Here is a 23,415-nt window from a genome sequence, read left to right as displayed (position 1 = left end):
GATCGTCCAAGTACGGGATAATTGTGACGCACTGCCAGCGCAGGAGCACCATCATTTCCGCCATTACCTTGGTGAAAATTCTCGGGGCCGTGGAAAGACCAAACGGCAACGTCTGAAATTGGTAGTGACAGTCTTGTACTGCAAATCTCAGGAACGCCTGGTGAGGAGGGAAAATCGGAACATGAAGGTACGCATCCTTTATGTCCAGGGACACCATCCAATCCCCTCCCTCCAGGCTGGCGATGACCGCTCTGAGCGATTCCATTTTGAACTTGAACCTCTTCAAGTACAGGTTCAGGGATTTCAGATTTAAAATGGGTCTGACCGAACCGTCCGGTTTCGGTACCACAAACAGGGATGAATAATAACCCTCTCCTTGCTGGAGATGAGGAACTTCGACTATCACCTGTTGAATGTACAATTTGTGAATTGCAGCTAACACCAGCTCCCTCTCCGACGGGGAAGCCGGCAGAGCCGATTTGAAAAACCGGCGAGGAGGCATGTCTTCGAATTCCAGTCTGTATCCCTGGGAAACAATCTCTATTGCCCAGGGATCCACCTGTGAGAGAACCCAGACGTGGCTGAAAAGACGAAGACGTGCCCCCACTTGATCTGACCGCCCCCCCCCCCCCCTTCCCCCGGAAAGCCCCAGCGTCATGCGGTGGACTTTGCGGAAGTAGGGGAGGACTTCTGCTCTTGGGAACTAGCCGAGTGCAGCTTTTTTCCCTTGCCTTTACCTCTGGCAACAAAGGACGATCCTCGTACCTTCTTGCTTTTATTGGAACGAAAGGACTGCATTTGATAATGCGGTACCTTCTTAGCATGCTGCGGGGGAACATAAGGTAAAAAATTAGAAGTAGAAGTAGAGACAAGGTCCGAGAGGCCTTCTCCAAACAACTCCTCCCCCTTGTAAGGCAATGACTTCATATGCCGCTTTGAGTCAGCGTCTCCCGTCCACTGTCGGGTCCACAAGAGTCGCCTAGCAGAAATAGACATAGCGTTTATTCTGGAGCTTAGTAAACAAATGTCTCTCTGAGCATCCCTCATATACAAGGCAGCATCTCTGATATGCTCAATGGTCATTAGAATGGTATCCCTATCTAAGGTGTTAATCTCCGTAGATAAGGAGTCTGCCCATGCCACGACAGCACTACAAACCCAGGCCGACGCCATGGCCGGTCTAACGATAGTTCCTGAATGTGTGTAAATGTGCTTCATGGTAATTTCCTGCTTGCGATCAGCAGGATCCTTGAGGGAAGCAGTATCCGGAGAAGGCAGTGCCACCTACTTGGATAAGCGTGTCAGTGCCTTGTCTACTTTAGGCGAAGATTCCCATCGTATCCTATCCTTCTGTGGAAAAGGATACGCTATAAGAATCCTTTTGGGAACATGTAGTCTCCTATCCGGAGACTCCCAAGCCTTTTCGCACAATTCGCTTAGCTCAAATGAGGACGGAAACGTGACCTCAGGCTTTTTCCCTTTATACATGTGAACCCTCGTGTCAGGGACAGGGGGTTCCTCAGTGATATGCAAAACCTCTTTTATGGCAATAATCATGTATCGAATACCCTTTGCCACCTTCGGCTGTAATTTTGCATCCTCATAGTCGACACTAGAGTCAGTATCTGTGTCGGTATCTGTGTCAGCGACCTGGGATATGGGGCGCTTTTGAGACCCTGAAGGTCCTGGCGCCACAGGGACAGGCACGGTCTGGCTACCTGACTGATCCCTAGCCTCAGCCTTGTCTAACCTTTTATGCAGGAGATTCACATTTGCATTTAAGACATTCAGCATATCCACCCAGTCCGGTGTCTGCGTTGCCGACGGCGACCTGACATTCAAACACTCCCCCTCCACATTAAGCGAGCCTTCCTCGTCAAACATGACGACACACACGTACCGACACACTTCACACACACACAGGGAAACTTTTTTCTGAAGACAGTATCCCCTTTAAGGCCATTTGGAGAGACAGAGAGAGAGTATGCCAGCACACACCCCAGCGCAATGACCCTGGAGACCAACACAAAATGTTTTTCCCCAGCAGCGCTGTATAATATCTTATCCGCCAATTATGTGCCCCCCCCCCCCTCTCTTTTAAACACCCCTTCACCGAAGCAGGGGAGAGTCCGGGGAGCTTCCTCTCAGCATTCTGTGGAGAGAAAAATGGCGCTGGTGAGTGCTGAGGGAGAAGCCCCGCCCCCTCGGCGGCGGGCTTCGGTCCCACTCAAATTTGTGTAAAAGTGGCGGGGGCTCTTTTATATACATGTCCAGTGCCCAGCTGTACATGTATATATCTTTTTGCCATGTTTTGAGGTGTTATTATTGCTGCCCAGGGCGCCCCCCCTGTGCCCTGCACCTATACAGTGACCGGAGTGTGTGAGGTGTGTGGAGCAATGACGCACAGCTGCGGTGCTGTGAGTTACCTCAGTGAAGCCGCTGAAGGCTTCTGCCGCCTGAGACGTCTTCTTGCTTCTGTTCTTCTGGCTCTGTGAGGAGAACGGCAGCGTGGCTCCGGGGGTGGACGCCCAGGACGAACCTGTGTTCACCCCCTCTGGAGCTAATGGTGTCCAGTAGCCGAGGAAGCAGATCCTATCATTTAAGTAGGTCTGCTCCTCTCTCCTCAGTCCCTCGATGCAGGGAGCCTGTTGCCAGCAATGCTCCCTGTAAAAATAGAAAAATCCAAACAAAAATGCTTTCTAATGCAAAGAACTCAGGAGAGCTCCCTGCAGTGTGCCCATCTTCCTCTGGGCACAGTGTAAAACTGAGGTCTGGAGGAGGGACATAGAGGGAGGAGCCAGTGCACACCCAGAATCCAAAGCTTTCTTAAAGTGCCCTATCTCCTGCGGAGCCCGTCTATTCCCCATGGTCCTTACGGAGTCCCCAGCATCCTCTAGGACGTTAGAGAAATAAAAATATGTAACAATAGAGATACACAGAGGAATAAAAGAATGGACACACAATAAAGGGAAACACAGATGCACACATAAATGGGCATATGGGGGTCATAGAGACATACACATTGGAAGGGGGGGGGTGAGCTGTAGTAGTGATATATAAAACTACTATTGCAAACAGGAAATCTTCCTGCTTCTGCAATATGAAAAAGCATGAATTACTTAAATGTAGAAATTAATTTAGAAAAACATGAAAATAATAATTAACAGATAATGCTTAATGAACTTGCTAATCTTAGACGTGGCAAGCCTCCTACGATCAGCAGTGTAGCATGAGAGTAGGGGAGAGTGGAGTCAATCACCAGACTGCCTGTCGGGATCCCGGCGATCACAATGCCGATGACGGAATCCCGACAGGCTGTTAAATGCCGGCACCGGAATACTGGTCAAAAGTATGTATTCCGGGTAGAGGATCAGCTGCAGAGGAAATGCAGCAAAACATCAGGGGGCATGGCATGTACATAGGAAGATATACGCCCCCTGTATTAAAAGTATGCTTATGTCAGGGGCGTTTTAAGAGAGGAGGGGACCCGCGTGCAGCCTCTGTCACGGGCCCCCTCCTCTACGGCAACAGTTAACGCTGGCATAATGCCAGTCTACTGCGCATGCGCAGGTCTTCGGGGAACATGGCGGTTTCGCCTTGTTCCCGGGGACACCTTCAGTGCGCATGCGTAAATCACTCAGAAATGGCCACGGCGGCCATTTTCTGAGTGATTTGTGCTCGCACAGCAGTGCCACCGTCATGGGACTCCGGAGAAATAAATCTAATGTATGGGTGCAGTGTGTGCGGTGTGGGCCCCCCTGGACCCAGGGGCCAATGTGCACCACACACACTGCACCCATTATAGAAACGCCAATGGCTTATGTCCTTATGTTACTCCTGTCTCTGATGGAACACCTGCGTAACCAATGCTACTCCTAGGATGCATGCATCTTATATACTATGAAGGTGTTTATTAGCTTCAATAAAATGTGATTAAAAAGACAGTTTAGTCCTAGTTGAAGGTGATAGGAATAAAGCAGCATACAGATATTGTTAGTTCAGATATACATTCCTGAAGCTCATCAAGAGGATTTACACTCATCACAATATTCAAGAAGATATGGGGTGAAGGGAGAGCGGTCTTTGTCTAGAGAGGGGTGGGGTTATTGCCACAAGCACCTAAAGCTGGGTATGCTCTTAAATGACAGTGCGTCCTAGCGATGCGATGTACATAGGGTCTTATACAGAGTTGGTCATAAACCCAATTTTTTTGTAATTAATGTCCAGCTGCACATGTGTCTAAGTAATAGAAATAGCAATTGCTGCTCAGGAGTGATTTCTATTGCAGACAAGCTCAATTTACAAACAGCAAATTTGTTGCTAACAACAATTATCTATTTTAGATCATAGAAGTGATTTATTGATCCTTTATATGTGAGATATTTGTAATTGCATCAATATATATCTCACTAAGGTTATCAGATGATGTTCCTGATTGTAGACCCCTGATGAAGTCAATTGGATGAAACGCGTTGGGTTGTTATCTACAGATCTGAAGTTATCAAATGGTCGTCGAATAGACTTCAAATACTGGATCAATAATTAAATTTCCACATACAGGTTGAGTAACCCATATCCAAATATTCCAAAATACGGAATATTCCAAAATACGGACTTTTTTGAGTGAGATAGTGAAACCTTTGTTTTTTGATGGCTCAATGTACACACACTTTGTTTAATACACAAATTTATAAAAAATATTGGCTAAAATTACCTTCAGGCTGTGTGTGTATATAAGGTGTATATGGAACATAAATGCATTCTGTGCTTAGATTTAGGTCCCATCACCATGATATCTCATTATGGTATGCAATTAATCCAAAATACGGGAAAATCCTATATCCAAAATACTTCTGGTCCCAAGCATTTTGGATAAGGGATACTCAACCTGTATAAACATTTTACATGTTTTTATTGATATTAAAGTCAGATTACTTTCTATTAAATATCTAAAATGCCAGCTCTAATATATACTGCGGACGCCAGGCGCATCTTATTACCATATACGATAAAAGTGCGCTGTACACCGCAAACACTACATCCCTTAAGAGAAAACAAGTACACGCACACATTTCTGAGTTCCAAAGCTCATTGATGTATATATTTGATATTAAAAGGATATGTATACAATATATCACATGTGCAGTATATATATATATATATATATATGTATATAGTGCATGGTTACAATTTACACAGGAAGCAGTTATTATACACTAATTCATTACAGTTACAGCCACAGCATACAATTACCATCTCCCTCAATGCACTTTATGCACTAATCGCTCCATTTCCTCCATCTTTAGCTCTGCCTCAACACCAGCTAGCAGCAGCAGAGTACCACCAAAACACCATCTCGATCAGCACCCAGGAAAATCAACAGGAAGCCTTGTGTCTGGGATCAGCTAATACACTGTGTATATTGGGGGAGTATAGGTCTTCTGTTATTGGTCCAGGGGAGGGAACTTTCTCATTCATGATGAGTCATTGGTCAGTTCATATGCAAGCAACGTCTAGCCTTGATGGTGTAATTACAGGAGATAGCCACTGGTTCCTTTCTGCAAGCATGCTGTCTTCCAGGATGTTCATTGTTCTTATAAGAGTGACTTTAGCTTTCATACATTTAAACATAACTACTCATTGCCATGTGCTACAACTTAACCACAGGCATCAAACTGACACACACATTCTCCTGGTCATTTTGACACCATGCATGACATGTTTATCTTGTTCCGCTCCAATACATATACATGACGTTATACAGGTTGAGTATCCTTTATCCAAAATGCTTGGGACCAGAGGTATTTTGGATAACGTATTTTTCCGTATTTTGGAATAGTTGCATACCATAATGAGATATCATGGTGATGGGACCTAAATCTAAGCACAGAATTCATTTGTTACATGTACACCTTATACACACAGCCTGAAGGTAATTTTATGCTAATTTTTTTTATAACTTTGTGCATTAAACAAAGTGTGTCTACATTCACACAATTCATTTATGTTTCATATACACCTTATACACACAGCCTGAAGGTCATTTAATACAATATTTTTAATAACTTTGTGTATTAAACAAGGTTTGTGTACATTGAGCCATCAAAAAACAAAGGTTTCACTATCTCACTCTCACTCAAAAAAGTCCGTATTTCGGAATATTCCGTATTTCTGAATATTTGTATATGGGATACTCAACCTGTACTCTATTATATAATTTAAAACCTTAGAATGTCAAGTGCTTGATATGTTTAATTCATGTGTTGTATGAAATATGCGTTGAATATATCTTTGTAGTATGTCTGTGTAAATGCGTATGTTACCATAAATTACTGTGCGTATTCGCAAGCATAGCGACTCATCCGTGTGGAGTTTAGATGTTCTATGTAATATTTTTGACTGCGACAATATATAGTTTTAATGTGAATGTATTGTACAAATCCGATGACACAGCAAATTGCGAAACTGTGAATCAATGTTTTTATTACTAAGTTGGGGAATGTACAAATAAATAAGGAATATACGATATTGTGGTCAAATTTTGGGACATCGTATGTATAATAGTGAATTATAAGATCCTATTACACCAATTTTAGCTACCTTGGGAACTTCATCTATTTTCTTGTATTTTTATACCCTGTCTAACATAGGGTATCTCCCGACGCATTTCGTCTAAACAGACTTCCTCAGGGGTGTCTTTAAAAATAATAAATAATCACATATACATAATAAACAACAATCACATATACATAACAAAATAATATACATAACAAATATATATATCATTTATTGTCTGAATATGTGATTATTTATTATTTTTAAAGACACCCCTGAGGAAGTCTGTTTAGACGAAACGCGTTGGCTGATTGTCTTAAACATAGTGGGTGGACAGGCTGCCTTGGAGCTCCTCCCCGGCTGGGGTGGGCAGCAAGTCATATTAAGATCATTCCCACGACTGTTAAGACAAATGTAAAAGATACTTAACAACATTTTTAAAGATTTTTTATAAATACATGAAAATTACGGACCAGTGAGTGACGCTATTGTTTTGGGTGATTTTTGGTGAGAGGGTTTTTTTCAGATATTTACATCTCTCCGCGGGTAACACATAATTGAAAGAACACTCTAGAGATATTGTAAAGAGACATTTATTCGAGCGCTCTCCTGACTACCATCATTATTGTTTAACCACTGGTTCTCAACTGGCAAGAGGACTTGTTTTGGAGATTTGCGGCTGGTTCCTCCAAGGACTACTGTGTCTTAGGCGGTTTTTACTAGCGCAATTTGGATATATTATTTCTTTGTTAATATTTATATATATATATATATATATATATATATATAGAATAGCTGGTGTTTGGCACTCCTAGTTCAAACGCTTAGCTGCAGCCGGTGCCTTCATGAATGGATAAATACACAGGACAAGGATGCGGCACTCTAGGCTTAAGAAATCCACAGCAAGATTTGCTGTGGATTTCTTAAGCCTAGAGTGCCGCATCCTTGTCATGTGTATGTGTATATATATATATATATATATATAAAATAAGAATTTACTTACCGATAATTCTATTTCTCGTAGTCCGCAGTGGATGCTGGGAACTCCGTAAGGACCATGGGGAATAGCGGCTCCGCAGGAGACTGGGCACAAAAGTAAAAGCTTTAGGACTACCTGGTGTGCACTGGCTCCTCCCCCTATGACCCTCCTCCAAGCCTCAGTTAGGATACTGTGCCCGGACGAGCGTACACAATAAGGAAGGATTTTGAATCCCGGGTAAGACTCATACCAGCCACACCAATCACACCGTACAACCTGTGATCTGAACCCAGTTAACAGCATGATAACAGAGGAGCCTCTGAAAAGATGGCTCACAACAATAATAACCCGATTTTTGTAACAATAACTATGTGCAAGTATTGCAGACAATCCGCACTTGGGATGGGCGCCCAGCATCCACTACGGACTACGAGAAATAGAATTATCGGTAAGTAAATTCTTATTTTCTCTGACGTCCTAGTGGATGCTGGGAACTCCGTAAGGACCATGGGGATTATACCAAAGCTCCCAAACGGGCGGGAGAGTGCGGATGACTCTGCAGCACCGAATGAGAGAACTCCAGGTCCTCCTCAGCCAGGGTATCAAATTTGTAGAATTTAGCAAACGTGTTTGCCCCTGACCAAGTAGCTGCTCGGCAAAGTTGTAAAGCCGAGACCCCTCGGGCAGCCGCCCAAGATGAGCCCACTTTCCTTGTGGAATGGGCTTTTACAGATTTTGGCTGTGGCAGGCCTGCCACAGAATGTGCAAGCTGAATTGTACTACAAATCCAACGAGCAATAGTCTGCTTAGAAGCAGGAGCACCCAGCTTGTTGGGTGCATACAGGATAAACAGCGAGTCAGATTTTCTGACTCCAGCCGTCCTGGAAATATATATTTTCAGGGCCCTGACTATGTCCAGCAACTTGGAGTCCTCCAAGTCCCTAGTAGCCGCAGGTACCACAATAGGCTGGTTCAAGTGAAACGCTGAAACCACCTTAGGGAGAAATTGAGGACGAGTCCTCAATTCTGCCCTGTCCGTATGAAAAATTAGGTAAGGGCTTTTATAGGATAAAGCCGCCAATTCTGAGACACGCCTGGCTGAAGCCAGGGCTAACAGCATTACCACTTTCCATGTGAGATATTTTAAGTCCACAGTGGTGAGTGGTTCAAACCAATGTGATTTTAGGAACCCCAAAACTACATTGAGATCCCAAGGTGCCACTGGAGGCACAAAAGGAGGCTGTATATGCAGTACCCCCTTGACAAACGTCTGAACTTCAGGAACTGAAGCCAGTTCTTTCTGGAAGAAAATCGACAGGGCCGAAATTTGAACCTTAATGGACCCTAATTTTAGGCCCATAGACAGTCCTGTTTGCAGGAAATGCAGGAAACGACCCAGTTGAAATTCCTCTGTAGGGGCCTTCCTGGCCTCACACCACGCAACATATTTACGCCAAATACGGTGATAATGTTGCACGGTTACATCCTTCCTGGCTTTGATCAGGGTAGGGATGACTTCATCCGGAATGCCTTTTTCCTTCAGGATCCGGCGTTCAACCGCCATGCCGTCAAACGCAGCCGCGGTAAGTCTTGGAACAGACAGGGTCCCTGCTGGAGCAGGTCCTTTCTTAGAGGTAGAGGCCACGGGTCCTCCGTGAGCATCTCTTGAAGTTCCGGGTACCAAGTCCTTCTTGGCCAATCCGGAGCCACGAGTATAGTCCTTACTCCTCTCCTTCTTATGATTCTCAGTACCTTGGGTATGAGAGGCAGAGGAGGGAACACATACACTGACTGGTACACCCACGGTGTTACCAGAGCGTCCACAGCTATTGCCTGAGGGTCCCTTGACCTGGCGCAATATCTGTCTAGTTTTTTGTTGAGGCGGGACGCCATCATGTCCACCTTTTGGTTTTTCCCAACGGTTCACAATCATGTGGAAGACTTCTGGGTGAAGTCCCCACTCCCCCGGGTGGAGGTCGTGTCTGCTGAGGAAGTCTGCTTCCCAGTTGTCCACTCCCGGAATGAACACTGCTGACAGTGCTATCACATGATTTTCCGCCCAGCGAAGAATCCTTGCAACTTCTGCCATTGCCCTCCTGCTTCTTGTGCCGCCCTGTCTGTTTACGTGGGCGACTGCCGTGATGTTGTCCGACTGGATCAACACCGGCTGACCCTGAAGCAGAGGCCTTGCTTGACTTAGGGCATTGTAAATGGCCCTTAGTTCCAGGATATTTATGTGAAATGACGTTTCCATGCTTGACCACAAGCCCTGGAAATTTTTTCCCTGTGTGACTGCTCCCCAGCCTCTCAGGCTGGCATCCGTGGTCACCAGGACCCAGTCCTGAATGCCGAATCTGCGGCCCTCTAGAAGATGAGCACTCTGCAACCACCACAGGAGAGACACCCTTGTCCTTGGAGACAGGGTTATCCGCTGATGCATCTGAAGATGCGATCCGGACCATTTGTCCAGCAGATCCCACTGAAAAGTTCTTGCGTGGAATCTGCCGAATGGAATCGCTTCGTAAGAAGCCACCATTTTTCCCAGGACCCTTGTGCATTGATGCACTGACACTTGGCCTGGTTTTAGGAGGTTCCTGACTAGCTCGGATAACTCCCTGGCTTTCTCCTCCGGGAGAAACACCTTTTTCTGGACTGTGTCCAGAATCATCCCTAGGAACAGCAGACGTGTCGTCGGAATCAGCTGCGATTTTGGAATATTTAGAATCCACCCGTGCTGTCGTAGTACTACTTGAGATAGTGCTACTCCGACCTCTAACTGTTCCCTGGACCTTGCCCTTATCAGGAGATCGTCCAAGTAAGGGATAATTAAGACGCCTTTTCTTCGAAGAAGAATCATCATTTCGGCCATTACCTTGGTAAAGACCCGGGGTGCCGTGGACAATCCAAACGGCAGCGTCTGAAACTGATAGTGACAGTTCTGTACCACAAACCTGAGGTACCTTTGGTGAGAAGGGCAAATTGGGACATGAAGGTAAGCATCCTTGATGTCCAGAGACACCATATAGTCCCCTTCTTCCAGGTTCGCTATCACTGCTCTGAGTGACTCCATCTTGAATTTGACCCTTTGTATGTAAGTGTTCAAGGATTTCAGATTTAAAATAGGTCTCACCGAGCCGTCCGGCTTCGGTACCACAAACAGCGTGGAATAATACCCCTTTCCCTGTTGTAGGAGGGGTACCTTGATTATCACCTGCTGGGAATACAGCTTGTGAATGGCTTCCAATACTGTCTCCCTGTCGGAGGGAGACGTTGGTAAAGCAGACTTCAGGAACCGGCGAGGGGGAGACGTCTCGAATTCCAATTTGTACCCCTGAGATACTACCTGCAGGATCCAGGGGTCCACTTGCGAGTGAGCCCACTGCGCGCTGAAATTCTTGAGACGACCCCCCACCGTACCTGAGTCCACTTGTAAGGCCCCAGCGTCATGCTGAGGACTTGGCAGAAGCGGGGGAGGGCTTCTGTTCCTGGGAAGAGGCTGCCTGCTGCAGTCTTTTTCCCCTTCCTCTGCCCCGGGGCAGATATGAGTGGCCTTTTGCCCGCTTGCCCTTATGGGGACGAAAGGACGGTGTCTTTTTCTGCTGAGAGGTGACCTGGGGTAAAAAAGTGGATTTCCCAGCCGTTGCCGTGGCCACCAGGTCCGATAGACCGACCCCAAATAACTCCTCCCCTTTATACGGCAATACTTCCATATGCCGTTTGGAATCCGCATCACCTGACCACTGTCGCGTCCATAACCCTCTTCTGGCAGAAATGGACAGCGCACTTACTCTTGATGCCAGAGTGCAAATATCCCTCTGTGCATCTCGCATATATAGAAATGCATCCTTTAAATGCTCTATAGTCAATAATATACTGTCCCTGTCCAGGGTATCAATATTTTCAGTCAGGGAATCCGACCAAGCCACCCCAGCACTGCAAATCCAGGCTGAGGCGATTGCTGGTCGCAGTATAACACCAGTATGTGAGTATATACTTTTTAGGATATTTTCCAGCTTCCTATCAGCTGGCTCTTTGAGGGCGGCCGTATCAGGAGACGGTAACGCCACTTGTTTTGATAAGCGTGTGAGCGCCTTATCTACCCTAGGGGGTGTTTCCCAACGCGCCCTAACCTCTGGCGGGAAAGGGTATAATGCCAATAATTTTTTAGAAATTAGCAGTTTTTTATCGGGGGAAACCCACGCTTCATCACACACCTCATTTAATTCATCTGATTCAGGAAAAACTACGGGTAGTTTTTTCACACCCCACATAATACCCTTTTTTGTGGTACTTGTAGTATCAGAAATGTTCAAAACCTCCTTCATTGCCGTGATCATGTAACATGTGGCCCTACTGGAAAACACGTTTGTTTCCTCACCGTCGACACTGGAGTCAGTGTCCGTGTCTGGGTCTGTGTCGACCATCTGAGGTAACGGGCGCTTTAGAGCCCCTGACGGTGTTTGAGACGCCTGGACAGGTACTAACTGATTTGCCGGCTGTCTCATGTCGTCAACAGTCTTTTGTAAAGTGCTGACGCTATCACGTACTTCCTTCCATAAGACCATCCAGTCAGGTGTCGACTCCCTAGGGGGTGACATCACTATTACAGGCAATTGCTCCGCCTCCATACCATTTTCCTCCTCATACATGTCGACACAACGTACCGACACACAGCACACACACAGGGACTGCTCTGATAGAGGACAGGACCCCACTAGCCCTTTGGGGAGACAGAGGGAGAGTTTGCCAGCACACACCAGAGCGCTATATATATATATATATATATATATATATATATATATATATATATACAGGGATAACCTTATATAAGTGTTTTTCCCTTATATAGCTGCTGTATTGATTAATCTGCCAAATTAGTGCCCCCCCTCTCTTGTTTTACCCTGTTTCTGTAGTGCAGGACTGCAGGGGAGAGTCAGGGAGACGTCCTTCCAGCGGAGCTGTGAGGGAAAATGGCGCTTGTGTGCTGAGGAGATAGGCTCCGCCCCTTCTCGGCGGCCTTTCTCCCGCTTTTTTAAGGAAAAACTGGCAGGGGTTAAATGCATCCATATAGCCCAGGAGCTATATGTGATGTATTTTTCGCCATCTAAGGTGTTTTTATTGCGTCTCAGGGCGCCCCCCCCAGCGCCCTGCACCCTCAGTGACCGGAGTGTGAAGTGTGCTGAGAGCAATGGCGCACAGCTGCGGTGCTGTGCGCTACCTTATTGAAGACAGGACGTCTTCTGCTGCCGATTTCCCGGACCTCTTCTGTCTTCTGGCTCTGTAAGGGGGCCGGCGGCGCGGCTCTGGGACCCATCCATGGCTGGGCCTGTGATCGTCCCTCTGGAGCTAATGTCCAGTAGCCTAAGAAGCCCAATCCACTCTGCACGCAGGTGAGTTCGCTACTTCTCCCCTTAGTCCCTCGGTGCAGTGAACCTGTTGCCAGCAGGACTCACTGAAAATAAAAAACCTATACTTAAACTTTTTCACTAAGCAGCTCAGGAGAGCCACCTAGTGTGCACCCTTCTCGTTCGGGCACAAAAATCTAACTGAGGCTTGGAGGAGGGTTATAGGGGGAGGAGCCAGTGCACACCAGGTAGTCCTAAAGATTTTACTTTTGTGCCCAGTCTCCTGCGGAGCCGCTATTCCCCATGGTCCTTACGGAGTTCCCAGCATCCACTAGGACGTCAGAGAAATATATATATATATATATGTAACCCTCCACTGCTGCTCACCTCTGCAGCAGCTCACTCTGTCAGGGTTAACAGTACCAATGCTCTACTGGGGGGTTGGGTGGGGGGAGACACAGGAGGCATTTGCGTCACAAGCCAACAGCTGAGAACAGTGGCGCTGAGTGCCTTGGCAGGCATACTCTGCTCTTCTGGCCTAGACAGTCAGAGTCTCACGAGATTTACGTCATGATCCCGCAAGACTCTTGACTACAGTGAAGCTCCTCGGCGGCCGCTGTTAGGCAATTGCTGAGCCACCGCAGAGGAAAAAAACGGAGACAGACAAATGCTGTACACAGGGAGCCTGGAGACAATGAGTGGGGGCTCCTAATCTGTGGGGGCCCAGGGACGACAGCCTCTGTCACCCCTCCCATAATCCGGCCCTGATGGGTGTAGTGTGTGCGGTGCACACAGGCCCCTGGGTTCAGTGGGACCCTCACCACACACCCTGCACCCATGTTCAATTCTGCACCAGCACTGCTACTAACTCAGAAAATGGTGCGGTGGACATTTTCCCAGTGATTCGTGCATGCACAATAGAGATTAGTCACCGGGGACATAGCAGGCGCCATGTTTCCAGAGACCTGCGCATGTGCAGGGTCTACTGCGCCACAGGGGGAGGAGGCCTGCACACAGGGGCATGACATTATAGGTCATCCCAATTGTGTCACTGCCCCCTTCATGTTGGTGCCTCGCGACTGCCAAAGCAGAGCCAACCTCACCCCCAATCCACCACCGCTAGTTACTGCCCATTGCCCCATCCTCCCTCATCAGTTACAAAATAAAAAAATAAGTTGTAATGATATAAATGAATAAAAGAGTCACCTGGCCATTGGCCTAGCTGGACTCTCATGCAAATGAGCATGCTGTGCAGCCCGCCTCCCCCCAGCAAGTGTCATCCCTAGGCATGTGCCTCACATGCCTAGAGGGAATTCCACCATTGCCTGCACAGAGTGTGCACACGGGCCCCCTCCTACCTTAAAACTCCCCTGGATTATGTGACCACCCAATTAATCAAAAAATAAATTGGGTGGATTTGAGGGTACACACTATACGACGGTCACTGGAAATCTCATCATTATCCAATGTATGTAGTATACATGATGTTGACGTGGTAATTCTCAAAATTTTGCATGTTGACATGACATGTATGTCGACAAAATATATCACAACCTATATATGTATATAACTTCATGTTTACGTCATCTACCGGATTGGTAGTTGGGAAATGTAGCCTCTGGTTGATGTGGAAAAAACGTGCAGCAGCTGCGGCCCCTTGTCAGTTGCCCAGCACGCAGCGGGGAACACGGAGGTGCAACCACTGCTGCTTACAACAGATAACACCCCCCTGCCCAACCTCAAACTAATCCCCCGCATTTGCATTATCAGTGTGTTCTTCTCAGCCGCGTACTAGTCCGCTAAGGAGAAAGAGCCACTGTGAGGAGGATAAGCATACACTGCTGCTGTCTCTGTGCTCAGTGAGGGGTCTCCTCTCTAGCTGTGCGGTGCAGGTGGACACAAGCACTCCCCCCTTCTCCTCTCCTGGTGGATGTGGCCAGCGCTGACTGAGAATGCATGGAGCACCTCCCCTCCTCCTCCCCCCGCGCTGATGATGGATCAGGCTGCAGGAGCCCCGGGATCTGCATTCCTCGGCTGCTGCTCGGCTCCCTCCCCGCCCGCTGCCACGGTCTGCTAGTGACCGCCAGGAGCTGCTGCTGCACTCGGAGGTGGCCGAGCTGTATAGTATGGGCTGAGCAGCCGGCATCGATCTCCTCCCTGCGCCTTCTCTCCGTGCATTCAGCACTTGCTGCAAAGTGCAGAGACACAGGTGGAGTCCGGTCTCCACAGCAACCGCATCCTTATAAGGCGAGAGCATTGCAAAGGTCAGGACTGTGCCGGGCGGAATGGTGGAGCCGGTCAGAACCCAGGCACAGCGCTTGGTGCATGACACAGACAGGGGCTTGCAGAACGTGCCCCTTCCCATCTCCCTGCCTAGGCAGCAGCAGCATGTAACCGGCAGGAGAGGGGCTCTGTACATCACAGCGCGCAGCTGCCTTGTCTGATGGATTAGCAGTCAGTGCAGGACGCCTCTGTCACAGATCCCGCAGAGTAGGTAAGGATAAAGGGCATTAATGACGCCTTCTCTGGGGATTGTGTGTAGCTGGGGGAGGCAGGGTGTCATTCACACTGTACAGTGACCCCAGTAGTCTCTCCTCACCCTGTTTTGCTGGCTCCTTGGCTAGCAGGTTGCAGTAAATGGAGAAATCTCCCAGGCAGGTGTGACTAGGAACAGCGCCAGCATTGTTTGCTGAGGGCACCTACCTGGCAGCTCTGTTTACAGTCCCTGTGCCAAGTAGCTGCCTAGGCTTCATGCTGCCCTCTCTCTGCCTCAGATTGTCTGCATTACTGCATCAATCACTGACCTGTTACTATATCCAGTAACATCTCTGCTTTTCCACAGCCCTTTCCTTGCATCATTTTTATTAACCTTTCCTTTTTGTTGTTTTACCTTTATGAAAAATTATTTTTCTTAAACGTCTTCTACTAATAAGACATTAATATGATAAGAGATTGTACGGTGATGGGTTCTGAGAAAGCAGCTAAAAGCACTACAGTACATTACACCTATTGTGATTGACATTTTTCCATGAATTGCCTCCAATATACACTAGCCGCTGCCAATTGTGTACCTGCAGTGTAGTGCCACAGAACGTGTCAGACCTTTGCCATTACTGGCTGGATATCTATCATCGGGGTGCTCCTGTCTAGACAATTGCACATCTCACTGCCTACCATGTTCCATGCTTGCTGTAGAAAGAATAGTATTAAAAAAAGAATAATTAGCATTTGGCCTCCTAGTGAAAACTGCTTTACTGTACATCGGCTATAAATCATTCTAAACACACAGCTTGTATAGGCTCAACAGGATGTATAATGGGTCACTTTACTCTTTAGTGCGGACGCACTGGAATTATATTTTACTCCTTCATGACTGGATGTGCAGTTCTATTTTTTTTGCAGAGAATTTTTATTTCTAAGGTGCATACACACGGTGAGATATTGACTCATGTGCGATTTTGACTATGTGATATTGACTGTGTGCTTGCGATTTTGGCTATGTGCAATTTTGGCTATGGACGATTTTGGCTATACTTTGCAGGCAAGTCAATTTTGACTATCTAATCTTGAGATACCGACCCTGCGGGAGTGCGCATCGGGATCAAATCGGTAACGCAAGCTGGTAAACACCTTTGCGATATGCACTAACTTTACATGCGATGTTGACAATGTAGTCTAAATCACAAGGTAGTATCGCACCATGTGTACTCGCCTTAAGTGTAAGAGGGTGTTAAGTAAACATCATTTGCTGTTTATCCCCCCCCCCCCTTTAAAAAAGCAAACAAATAATAAAACATGTCTTTAATTTGCTGCAAAATCCAGATTATGACTATATTTTGTGTGTGTGTGTTTTGTTTTACCATTTTTCATTGTAGCAATAGCTGTCTCCCTTCAGAATCTAAAAGCCTGTGAATGGTGCATGCTACTGAAAGTTTGTCAGAATAAACGTAGATCGTGGGCAGGATAAATCAGCTGGTTCCTGGTTGTTTCCTTCTGACCTCACACTGACTAAAAGGGGCGATCCAGTGCAGGGGCCTAAGTGCCTTGCTGATGCCTATATAAATGTCATCAGGGATTACGTTCTAGTTATGCCTTCTCCATATGTTTGTGTTGTCAGCATGAACGTATTAGCATTGTTTATGTTATATATATATATATATATATATATATATATATATATATATATATATATATATATATATATATATATATATATACACACACTGTCTGATTCAGTGCTATAGAATCAGGAAGTATTGTATGAATTGCTATGAAAACAAGTTTACATTCAAAGCCTGCCAATAATTATCTGCTTGACACAAGTATCGGGTGGCCAGAGATTTGCCCACTTTCACTGCACAGCTGTGTGATAAAATTTGCTGCATCCAGTCTTCTAACTCTTCAGACGGATTGCTAAATGTTATGGGGCAATTGGTGCAGTTGAATGATGATGGTACATTGTTAACTCATGATCAATGTCCAAACATATGCGCCACCATTTCCAATCCATATCAGATTCCTATAGGATGTTGATTTCATTTGACTTAAAAAGAGCTTAAAACGTGTGACGAAGCCTTGATGCCTAAGGATGTATTACAGGTTGAGTATCCCATATCCAAATATTCCGAAATACGGAATTTTTTGAGTGAGATAGTAAAACCTTTGTTTTCTGATGGCTCAATGTACACAAACTTTGTTTAATACACAAAGTGTTTCAAAATATTGTATTAAATGACCTTCAGGCTGTGTATATAAGGTGTATATGAAACATAAATGAATTGTGTGAATGTACACACACTTTGATTAATGCACAAAGTTATTAAAGCTATTGGCTAAAATGACCTTCAGGCTGTGTGTATAAGGTGTATATGTAACATAAATACATTCTGTGCTTAGATTTAGGTCCCAACACCATGATATCTCATTATGGTATGCAATTATTCCAAAATACGGAAAAATCCGATATCCAAAATACCTCTGGTCCCAAGCATTTTGGATAAGGGATACTCAACCTGTATTCTTTTTCTTTCTGGTTCACACTGCTAAGCACTAGAGCATGACTTCTGTTCGCTCTTCTCACTCTGTGAAACATGCTTCCCTACTGAATTACTCAAATCCCTTATTGTTATCCGTGCTCCTGCATGTCTTATAAGCTGGTCGTTATGACGCACTCATCACTGTGCCAACCAAGACTTGTGGTATGGTGTGTAATTATTTGCCTGTACTCTGGTTTCTGATTCAGAGACTGGCTTGCAGGTTTTTCAGTTCTTTCTATAGTTATAATCTAATACCGGTTTTAGAACTGCTAGAAGCATGTGTGCATTGTTTTGTGAATTAAAGACAATTGCAGCATAAGAAAAAGACAATGTAGTGGGAAGTGCTGGTGAGCTGACAAAGTAGAGGTGATGGCTGGGCACAGGAGAGGGAATTGTAGTACGTCCTCCAGCTGAGAGGAGGAGGTTGAATATAAGAGGCTATTGACATGATCCAGCGTTTGAAGATAATATACTGGCAACTACATTACTGAATAAAGCACATTTTATTTTTATCTTGGACTCTATCAAATAAATCTTTTGTTTAAGTGACAATAAAAATGCATTCAATTTCCTCTCCACCCCCAACATTACATTCTATGTCAAAGAAAATATCCAGTGTAAGAGCTATAACAGTGCTAGTAGCTATACATTTAATGATGTAAGATGTCACAATTATAAGAAAGTGAAATGCGATAAAACTCCCAACTCCTTCATTTCATATGCTAGTGATTTAACGCATTATAAGTAATTGGCTGAGAATTGTTTAATTTATGGTTTTGGTGTATGCCCACAGCATTAGAGCACAATTCTTGTCATCCTGGAAATGACACTGAGCTATTGTCAGTCATCACCATTCTTAATTTGCAAGGTGCAACAAAGCCTTGCAGCACTGGACAGTGGATATATAAACTCCAGAGCCGTAACTAGATGTTTTAGTGCCCTGTGCTAGAAAGAGCACTGGTGACCCCCTCCCCCTTCACCCACCCAAAAATTGAATAAGGACTCCAAAAGGGGTGTTGTCTTACTGTGGAGGGGTAAAGTCACACATCAGTACCCCCTATTCATATTAGTACTATAATACGTAGGAGTACAGGCGCTAAGGCCAGTATCCAATTACCCATGTCTATTCATCGCAGGCAGTTGTATCGCTGGGGGTTATCCAAGTAGCCCTGATAAGCCAGCGCGAGCCGCTGCTAATCTGGGATTGTGTTTCACCTGCCTCAGGCAGGCGAAGAAAACCCCGGAAGCAGCGAGCTGCGGCCGCGAAGTCACGCAGGTTTCACTGAACCTCTGTTTTCGTGATCATTTTTTTTTTTATGGGCGATCTAATTGGATAGCCTATAAAAATAAATAAATAAATATTGGTGAAAAAAAAGTTACGTTTTTCACACCCGATGTTTTATTGGGCCTAATTGTATACCTTCCTTTGTGGTAGATGAATATCTTGTATCACAAATATCTATTTTTACTAAAGGAGTGAAAATCTGGTAACCTTAATGTACATTTTTAATAATAATAATAATAATAAATATACTTCTGATAATATTATTATCTAAATCACAAATTGATAATGTATGCACAAACATAGGATATAGTAAGTTATATACATAAAACACGAACACTGTGGTTACTATGTAATAAGACCTAACAACGCTACATATAAATATATAATGGGCATAATTAAAAGTCTTGGGGTGCAAATGTCTAGAACTAGCCAAGCAATATAGACTCAAGCAAATAAATGTAATAGAGTGCAGATACAGCATACTTTGTGAATGGCGTCCTGCTTCTCTTCATTCCTGCTGGTGAGAAACTATTGTACAGTGTAACCTGCTTCCTGTTTCAAAGCGTTTTGCTTAACATGTACTGTTACCAGCAGGGGAGGCAATCACATTACCGCCAGTCGGGTTCCCAGTGGTCACAAAGCCGAAGCTGGAATCCCGACTGGCGATGAAATGTTGCCGCCGGAATACCTGCGACACAGGCTATTCTCCCTCTGTGGGTGTCCACCTGCCCGCAGTGTGGCGAGTGCAGCAAGCCTGCAAGGGGCTTTCCAGCGCCCGCCCCACTGGTGGCCTATTGGCGGACGGGATCCCACTGTTGGGATCACGTCTGCCGGTAATCGGTACGTATTCCCCAAGTGGTTCCTTTTTCCGGCAGTGTGGTTCCAACTGAACTGGTCCGGCTCTCATGAGGAGTCCTAGCGTCTAAGGGCATGTATACAGCGCAGTCACAGGCAGAGTGGCCGGCAGTAGTTCCCAGTGTTGGGACTGGTCCGACTCTCTCAGGGGTCATCGATTTAGCGCTGTCACAGCAGGTGCTCTGGTAGCAGAGAGAGCGCACATTGTGCATGATCCTATTCTCCCAGATAAACTATATATCGGCCGTTACATTCACACTTCACTCACATGATCTTAACGAAATAAATAATGACATAGACAACTGAATGAGCAGTGAAAGGGGTCAGCATTTTATTTTAAGGGAATTTATTTTAGGACAGGGGGAAAGAATGGCCTAGTACAAACAATAACTTTGAGCTAACAACAATTTAAACAAGGGGTAACAGCCTACCTCGGCAAGTATGAGGCCTTCTGCCGCCATCCTTGCCTAAACGACTTGCACGGACCAACTGTCCAACCCTTACGGGGACATAACAACCAAACAATGAAGCCCATCCACAGAGAAGCAAGGTGCCCCACCTGGTTGCCCCTACCTGAAACTGGAATCCAGCCTAATCTTCACCATGAACAGAACTGCCCCCCAGGGAATCAACAAAAAATTATTATAAAACCACCACCAGCCGTTCTGACCACGACCAAATCAGGTAGCCCAAGAACCGCAACCACCTTAAATTGACCTCAAAGCCAGAAAAATGTCTTCCAAGAAAATCGCCATACCAGCCTCCGAAAGGTGAACACAATCACTCAAAAACAAATGACTGTCCTGAAAGGAGATGGCCTGATGCCAATTAACCTGACCCCCTTGGGCCTCTACCGCATAACCAACCACGGCATTCACCCTGCGCCTCCCCAAATCCATCACACCAGGTCACACAACACCACACTAAACCCTTCCTCGGGATAATGTTACATCAAAAAAACACAACAAAAAGGCCATTGCTCCATCAAATCCAGCATCTCTGGCCTGATTTCACAACGCAAATCCAGGGACAATCTGGTGGTAAGATCATAACCCCCTTGATGTGGGGTGGCGGGAAGGGGGGGAATGCAGGTCAAACTAACTTGACTTGAGGCAAAAAACGCAAAACCTCCACCAGTCGGCAGAAGCCGAAGTTATAACGAGGTGAAACAAATAAATTCCTCAAGACCTCCACCAAAGGTGGCAAGCAGCTAATCCTCAAGATAGGGTGCATAAAACCTTATGTATTTCTTGAACGCACCAGATTTCCCAATGCCCGGGTTTGATCCATGGTCCAACCCGCTGCAACGGCGGCCTTGGCAGTCCCGATGCATAACGAGTATGTTCCATAGTCATCCGGAGAAAGACCCAGATGCACCACCTCAAACTCAAAACCCACTAGTATAAGCGAAATGGCCCTCTTGGAGAAGACCACCATTTTGCAGACCCTGAACACCCCATGATACGCCATTGCGAAAGTCACTTTAAATAAGCAAGTTTCAAACGCTGATGCGCAAACCCTTGATGTAACTTTTAAAATCCTATGCAGCAAAGACCCGTCAATAGGATGCTGTGTGTCAGATGGAGTGGGTACTACGCTCGCCCAACTTTCCATTACACATGATAGGAAGAATGACTTGGTAACATCTATTTCACCCCGTAAGCTGAGAAAATAGGAAATACCTGCCTTCAACTTTCCTACATACGCCCTGGATTTCCCCGCCGAATAACTCTTCCAAACAAAGACAACACTCAAGGAATTCAAGCTTTTACCTCTGTTGTCTCTACACTGCAGTAACCGGCTCCATTGTTCCCAAGCAGGGATGTAAGTCAGATGTGTTGCAGGCGCCAGCGATCTATGGGCTAAATCCTCCATGTTGGCTGGATTACCTGCCATGCTTAAGAGGGACCTGATTCACCAAAGGCTTCTGCATTCGTTGCCAACCGCCTAAAGCACACCCAGTTGAAGCGCGGTAGCACATCTGCAACCCCGTTGTTGGCCCTCGGCACTTGCACAGCCCGAATAGAAATGTTATTCTGTAAGCATCGCTGTACAATTTGTGCAAGTAAATGGATAGCGGGAAGTCAGGCCGAACGCAGACTATTAATGTCATGAACCACTCCGAGATTGTCGCACCGGAAAACCACCGAACAGTTCTCCAGCATACCACACCACAGCTCCAGACCGACCATCACTGGAAAAAGTTCCAGCAACAGCAAATTGTAAGCATTTCCTTCAACTAATCAATCATCGGGCCATGGAGCGGCACACCACCTCCCATTGAAATAAGCGCCAAATCCCATGGACCCTGCTGCACTTGTGAAAAGCTGGAGAGCCGAGTTGCAAAGCTGTGGAGAATCCCATATCCACACGCCATTAAAGCCCAACAGAAAGGTGTCCCAAACTAGCAAGTCTCTACTGATTTTGCTGGACAGCCTGATAAATGGATGAGCATGCCTCTCCCCAGCCATTACACTCTCCAACTACTGGCAAAAGACCCTACCGACAGGGATAACCTGGTAAGCGAGTTAAACAGCCCCAACAACGATTGAACCTGTTTGAGTGTAACTGTGTCCTCCGCCAGTGCTGGTAGGACACCGTTGTGCAAGCGCGAAACCTTGTCCGAAGGAAGACAGCAAAAACCTGATGACTTTCGGCCGGGCCTTCAGTCTTATCCACCGCATTAGGAACGCTGAAATCCGCGAACCCCACCGTAGCCTCGCTAAAAAGCTTAGCGCAGCGCAGAGATCCCGCTGAGCCCACAAAAAGAAGTCGTTCAGGAAATGCGCCACCCTGACTTCTCCCATGGCAACCACGATGCACCAATGTAGGAATAAGCTGAAACACTCAAAATATGCGCAGGAAACTGAGCACCCCATTGGTAAACCATCGTCCATGCGAAAACCCATAAAGCGAATGCCGACAGGTGAAGAGGGAGCAAACAAAACGTTGATTCAATATCCATCTTGCACATCAGGGCTCCATGACCAAATGACCTGCAATTAATGCAGCGCCGAATCAAAAGACTGGTATATCACTCAACAGTACACCTCTGCAATTTACACCATTCACTGAAGCTCCCAGTGGACAAGACAGATGCTGAATCAGCCGAAACTTCCCCATCTTCTTAGACACCACTCCGACTGTTGAAAGCACAAAATCTTATATGGGAGGCTCACCATAAGGACCCTCCATCTGACCCTTGCTGGCTTCCTGCTGAATCTTATCATGCAAAATCAATGGAAAAGCCTGAGTAGAATGCAGATTTCTAACTAACCCTATCCTAACCTGTGACAGTAATATTTTGTGGTTAGATACTTGTTTAAGTGAAGTAGTAGTGAAGGAGAGCTTACGCAAAAT

At 45.9% G+C, this 23,415-nt stretch overlaps 1 protein-coding gene across 27 annotated transcripts in view; it reads left to right on the top strand.

Moving 5' to 3' along the window:
- The window catches only part of SRCIN1 (SRC kinase signaling inhibitor 1), a 900,548-nt gene that overhangs the window by 500,126 nt on the left and 377,007 nt on the right, over positions 1 to 23,415 (top strand). The window contains exon 1 of one of the 27 annotated variants that reach the window (XM_063959678.1): positions 14,615 to 15,373. The exons of the other annotated variants lie outside the window; for them this stretch is intronic. The gene's annotated coding sequence lies outside the window, so the exon portion shown is untranslated. Of the gene's footprint in view, positions 1 to 14,614; positions 15,374 to 23,415 lie in introns of those variants that run through there. 27 annotated transcript variants of the gene reach the window in all.

This window comes from Pseudophryne corroboree, chromosome 3 (assembly GCF_028390025.1).
Source record: "Pseudophryne corroboree isolate aPseCor3 chromosome 3, aPseCor3.hap2, whole genome shotgun sequence".
NCBI classification, from domain to species: domain Eukaryota; kingdom Metazoa; phylum Chordata; class Amphibia; order Anura; family Myobatrachidae; genus Pseudophryne; species Pseudophryne corroboree.
The sequence above is the reverse complement of the archived record's forward strand: the minus strand, read 5'-3'. Positions and strand labels throughout refer to the sequence as shown.